We start from the raw sequence: 6,629 nt of genomic DNA, 5'->3' as shown, positions 1-6,629 counted from the left end.
ACTTACTGGACAGTAAGCAGTATAACGACTATAAACGGCTAGTTTTGCGAAAATGTGTGTTCAAAGGGTCATGGGAGGCCTCTATAAATAGTGGTCACTATTCACATTGATGGGACACTTTTTTCTAATCATTATTCTTGCTCTATTTCATATCATTTGCTTACTTTATATCATCTTGATCATAAATCACCTTTGAGCTCTAATCTTGTGTCATTGATCAATACCTATAAGCTTCAACTTGTATAATCTGTACTTCAAGAGTACATATCCCTTTCTAAATACTCTCAATCTGTTCATTTGTGTTAAGGGTAGTGAGACCCTAGAGAAAGAGGTTGCTCATAACCTAAGTAAGTGAGTGGAAGTGTAAAGGTTTCAAGAATCGATATTCTTGAAGGTTGTAGTGGTTTGTCAAGCACCCTTGAAGCTTGATAATTTAGTGGAAAGTTGAACGGGCGATTTCAATCTGGACGTAGGTCACGGTGGTGGTGACCGAACCAAGATATATAGTGTTTGCAATCTCTCTAACTCTTCATCTCTTTATATTAGCATTATTTGATCACTTGAACCTTTTATCTCTTCTCTTTACATACCATTTGCTTGTGTTAATTTCTATTCTCTAAACTTTGCTTGTGTCAAATTATATTATTCTAAGAAAATCGATTTCAAGAAAGGAAGTGAGGCACTTTACGAAAATATTTTTAAAACTCAATTCACCCCCCTCTTGAGTTTGAGGCCACTTGTCCAACATGTACAAATAGATGAATTCATTTAGCCCATGAGTACATTTGATGTATGTGATGTGTATTTAAATTCATTAAAGTTGCAACCATGAAACTGTACTCATGTATGAGAATGTATAAGCTGTCCCATATGTTTTACGAAGAATGAGATATAGTGAGCTCTTGGACAGCCAATGAAATATCTATGAACTTGGAATGTACAAATGATATCTCGTTGGAAAGCTTAGAATGTTTAGTTCAACATATTCAAAACTTGGAATTTTTGGTAATCATATGTGTTCCCAGTTTTAAATTGAAACAATGTTGCCTCAGTGTGCTTTTGGTCGTTAAGGAATTTCAAGTGCATCATTTTCTTGGGCTGTTTCTGACCATGAAATAAACTGATTGAATGACTGATTGGACGATTTGGGTTACTTGTGTTTTAATGTGTATTTCTCCTTGGATGACAAGTATACAAAAAGGAGCTGCACATGTTAAGGCTTTTCATTGTGGTTTTTTTATGTTTACGAATGAAATTATAATTTACATTGATAGTAATGAGGGGTTTCAAAACAAGTAGTTTAAGCAGTCATAAAACTTGCACATCTCCAGTATTGAAACTACTTTAATGCCATTTGACTGAGTTCATTGTCCATATAAATTATAATGTAAGCTGATTGAAATTTTATTTCTCATGCTTTGCAACTTTAGGACCAAGCACGTACTCTGTTCTATTGCCCCCAGAACTTTGCTCTATAATAATGTCCCCAATATCAATCAGTACCATATACTCATTTTCATTTATTACATCAATCATGCATCGGCTTGAGTCCTTGCTCGTTGCGTTCAACTTTAAAAAGATGCTCTTGGATCATAGTATACAAAGTAATATTCCAATCTGCAAGGTATGCTACTTTTTCCCTGGTAAAAGCTTATAATTACATATTGCTGATAATTCATATTGTTTTTCCATGATTTGTTTAAAATATATATTTTTGCTTATCATTACATAATGTCTAACCCAAGTTTGAAGCCTCAACTTCCAAAAGACAAAGAAAGGCTCCCATAGCAATAACATACTTTGGTTCGGGCATTTGTTCATATAATCGAACTAAAGAGGGGGCCATTTTCATGGTTACAGTTCTCTTAATTTTTGAATATTTAGACAATTAAAAAAAAAACATTGAGACAGTTATGAATTCAATTGACTTTCCCTTACTTGATTGAACAACCCAAAATTCAGTTATTTCCACAGACCTTTTTATTGCAATATGTACTTTCCTATATATTTTTAAAAAGAAGAAAAAGTGATTACTGATTAGCATAAGATAGGAAGCAGGGTACTTTGGACAAGCAAGATAAAAAAAAAACAAAAACAAAAACAAAAACAAAAACAAAAAACTCCAATCCCAACCTTGACCAAAACAGTGAGTAGATTGATCAGATCACTATTGTTAATGTTAAAGTAGATTTATGCATGGTAGAAATTTGAAGACAGGGAACACGTAATTTTATATACCAAGTGAGCTGTTCTGTTTTTTTATAGTAGTATTTATATGGATTTGTTATCAAATGTATTAAAGATTATAAGAATATCACTTCTATTAATATTATATTAGTTAGTGCTATTGTTAAAAAATCTGTATATTATATAGAGTAGTGTTTTGACACACACTAACGTTACTATATTAAATAAGTTAAATGAAAATGTTATTTTAAATTTTTAAGTAGATTGGTTCTCTATATTTATTTTCGGCTTGACATAATTCTTATTGCAGGCTTCCACCCTTTTAGTTGTTACTGCAGTCTGCAATCCTCTTTTCACGCTTTATCACTTGATAATTAATAAGTATATTGTTATTGTATTTAATCATAGTTAGTTGTAACTCTGGTTTAGTTACTTTTTACTGCTTCTGAATGATTCTTATAACTATCTATAGTTAGTAATGTGTTCTGAAACACTTCATTTTACATTTTATATTTTCGATTGTTCTGGATCTGTATCAGTTCTTGTTCTTCTGGGAAATTGTATCAAACTCTATTTTTCTTCAATCAGTTTGTGACTTCTTCAGTGTAAGAATAGTTGATAATAAAATTTAAAAGTTATTATTTAATTTTTTTTGGTTTCAACTCTTTTCTTATACGTATCTGAATTGTTCATTGCAAAGGAATGTCAAGAGGTCAACGATTATAGTTCCTTAGAAACACTTGGTGATTCTTTTCTAAAATACTCTGCTAGTCAACAACTTTTCAAGACCAATCAAAATTATCGTGAGGATACTCTTACCGAAGAAAGGAAGAAGATGATTTCAAATGTTGCCTTGTTTGAGTATGGGTGTAGCCGCAGACTTCCGGTATTCATTTTTAATTTTTCTTAATATTTTGTTTATTTCTTGTTTTATTTTATGTGTTTGGTAACTTAGTGTTTAATTTCAATACTAAAGCCCAATTTTGTTCTGGAAATCAAATTTATCCGGATTCTTTATCAGTGTTCTATGTATACAAATAGTTTATTTAACATGGATGGTGCACTATATATTTTGAAATAGCAGTGTAAAATGAAAGATACATGTTATGATCTATTAACAAAACGTGATAAATAATTTTATTTTCGTAAGTTGCTTCTGTTAGGAATTGACTGAGTGCAATACTTCTGCCTTATTTTATTGTCTTGTACAACCAAGCTTTTGTGCATCAAGTGCTGAATACTAATATCTTTTCTAGTTTAAAAAGTTATATTCACTTTCTTTATCCATGTATATTCATTTATTTCAGCCTATATCAATAGAAATCATCTACTTTACCCTTAAAAAATGTGCCTTAACATATTTTCACTTGTGCCAAGCTACAAATTCTGAAGTGTAAGGCAAGAGTAGAGGATCATATTGCTTAGTTTGGCAACTGTTCAATGCTATGTTCATATTGTCAAAATTACCTGAATTACTAGCTGTATGGAATCGTAAATTGTCACAGTGCAATAATTGTTGGTTCTATTTTCCGGTAGTGGTTTTAAATTTTTGCTCGAATGGACTTTTTTGTTGTTGTTGTTGCAGGGTTTCATACGAAAAGGAGCTTTTGATCCCAAACAGTGGGTTATACCTGGTGATAAGTCAAAAGAGTCTGTCGCTAAAATAAGAGTTGGTTTCTAGTAAAACAAGAGTATATGTTAGTGGAACAAGAGAAATGAAATACAAGGTTCTCGCTGATGATGTTGAGGCAGTAATCGGTGCCTTCCTTAGCATTGGAGATGAAGAAGCTGCTATATCCTTTATGAATTGGATTGGCATCAAGGTTGACACTATTATTATACCATATGAGAGCCACCTTAGCTTTGCCCCGGAGAAGCTTGTAAAAGTCAACCTTTTAGAATCCCTATTAAACTACTCATTCAAAGACCCTACCCTCTTAGTAGAAGCTCTGACCGATGGTTCTTATAAGCTGCCAGAAATTCCAACATGTTATAATTACCAGGTACATATACTTATTAACAATGAAGTCTATGCCTGCATACAATTTGGTTGTTTCATTTTTTAATTTTGACTGCATGGTTGAAAATATAGACCAAGAGAACATTGAGGGACAGCCTAAAATTAGTTGGTAGCCTATCTTTCTGGAAGTCCTGATGGAACTTATAAGTAGGTTATCATATTTATGATGTTGAATAATGAACCAGTATTCATTCTTGTTACTTGCCTTTTGTAATTAACCTTTTGGCGATGCAGTTTTGGACTACATCATCAAACTGCATTTTTACAGAGAATATCCTGACAAATTGACATCAGAACTTTTGACAGATATGAGGTCTCTTTCTGTAAATAACGAGTGCTATGCGTTGTCAGATATTAAAGCTAAGTTGCATGAGCACATTCTATGTGACTCAGAAGTAAAAGGGAAAATTTCAACTACAGTCAAAGGTGTTGAGAAGTTAACTTTGGATTCTACTTTTGGATGGGAGCTTGAAACTTATTTTTCCGAGGTCAGCCTATGTTATTCAGTGCATGACTTCTCCCAAATTATGCTTATTTATAGTAATGCTGTATTTATCAATCTCTGCATTATTATAGTTAGATGCAAACATTGTTGGCCTTCAGAGGTTACAATGGAAGGAAACATACTGATGGAACCCAGAAAAATATAATACTGATTTCATTAACAATTGAGGCATAACCTCTTTTTACATACACTGGTACTAAGATAAAATGCTAAACAAATAGCCCAAAGACCTCAACTCCCCCTTAGAACCAACATATGTAGGCTCAAGAGTTCTCTAGAGATCCCCAATTTCCTCACTAACCAATTCTGAATTCATGCTTCCAGAAACTCCACCCTAAACAACTGTTTATACTAATTCCTATTTAATGAGCTTAGATATTTTATTAAAGGCCCATCACATACTTGGCATATTTTTTATTGCTTTTTCATTAGATGTATTTCTATTTCTGACAGGTAGTTGAAGATGTTATGGAATCCATAGTAGGAGCAATTTATATTGATTCTGGGTACAAGCATGAGGTTGTTTTCCAAAGTATAAGACCTCAATTGGAATCCCTTGTTACCCCCAACACAATAAGGTAATAATATCCTGTGAGGGAGTTAAAAGAATTATGCCAAAGAGGAGATTATAAAACGAAAGAAATCCTCGTGTCCCATATAATTTCAGTTACTGTCGAGGTGGAAACTAATGGGATCACTTACAAGCAGTGGCGGAGCCACGTTGATGCCAGCCAGTGCCCTGGCACTGTCTTGGTTTCCAAAACTGAAGAACTTTCCATTGTAATCCAGGTAGGGGTTAAGCTAGAGAAATTTTCTGGCACTGGCTTTCTCAACCTCGATACATTCTCGAACCCAAACCCCAACCAACCCTCCCTCCTCATCCTCTTATAACCCCTCTCTATCCCTCAATCGACGTCAGCGAGCACAGAAAAAAGAATCGCTAGAATAAAGAGATGAAGAAATAGATGCAGAAACTAAAGTTGTACAACACCGTTGCGCAGGAACATGGCAATATCCTCAAATGGGTACCTCTCTCTTTTGCTGAATCAATTTGTTTCCTTTTTTTTGCTTTTCTACTCATATTTGGGATTTTCGTGTAAAGAACCTTGAGGTCACCACCCCAAAAGCTAGCTCAAAGGGTGGGAGTGTCCAAGACCTTATAAACTCCACATTAGTTGCACATACAACCAATGTGAGACTATATATCTCAACACGCCCCCTCACACGAGAGCCCATTGGGCTTGAAGAGTGGACAATGCAACAGACCCAGCCTACCTGTGCTAAGAAACGCCACAAGAGAAAGTGGGGGGCGGCGAGGCTCTGATACCATGTAAAGAACCTTGAGGTCACCACCCCAAAAGCTAGCTCAAAGGGTGGGAGTGTCCAAGACCTTATAAACTCCACATTAGTTGCACATACAACCAATGTGAGACTATATATCTCAACATTTCGTGTTAAAATTGTTCACTTTTTACTTTTGGAGTTCAAGTTGGGGTTAAGTGGATTATAAGCGGTGGTTTGGTTTTCAAAACTGAACAACATTATGTATTAAAAAAAAAATTGGCACTAGCTAAACTTTTGTTGTGGCTCCGCCAATGCTTACAAGCATACTGCTAAGGCTGCTGATAAGGTGACAGCTCAAACAGTAGCCTCCAAGGAAGTTTTAAAACTCTTGAATACAACAAATTCAAAGTTGTCAATGAACAATGGGCGATCGTTATTCTCTAAGATTTGTTCTTTTTGTTAGGTTGGTTTGTAAATGAAATAATTTATCATGTATGATGCAAGTGACATTTCGAAAGTCGTGCAAGTAAATTTGCTGAAGTCTTGTGTCTTTTGTCTGGTAGATGTTATAAGTCTACACAATGCTAATATGAGGACATCAACATATAACCATTATGGTATATTGAGGGCTTT

The 6,629-nt window shown here is 34.3% G+C and overlaps 1 long non-coding RNA gene across 1 annotated transcript; it reads left to right on the top strand.

The window, feature by feature from the left end:
• Positions 1-2,893: 2,893 nt before the first annotated feature.
• LOC133304289 (uncharacterized) lies at positions 2,894-4,490 on the top strand. The gene is made up of 3 exons (XR_009750590.1): positions 2,894-3,073; positions 3,773-4,190; positions 4,442-4,490. It is a non-coding gene; the product is annotated as an uncharacterized LOC133304289 (long non-coding RNA).
• The last annotated feature ends 2,139 nt before the right edge of the window (positions 4,491-6,629 follow it).

The sequence above is a fragment of the Gastrolobium bilobum genome, unplaced genomic scaffold (assembly GCF_033153095.1).
Source record: "Gastrolobium bilobum isolate Gb01-03AN ecotype WA unplaced genomic scaffold, APGP_CSIRO_Gbil_v1 utg5157, whole genome shotgun sequence".
NCBI lineage: Eukaryota > Viridiplantae > Streptophyta > Magnoliopsida > Fabales > Fabaceae > Gastrolobium > Gastrolobium bilobum.
Note: the sequence above shows the minus strand (reverse complement) of the source record. Positions and strands in the feature narration are given on the sequence as shown.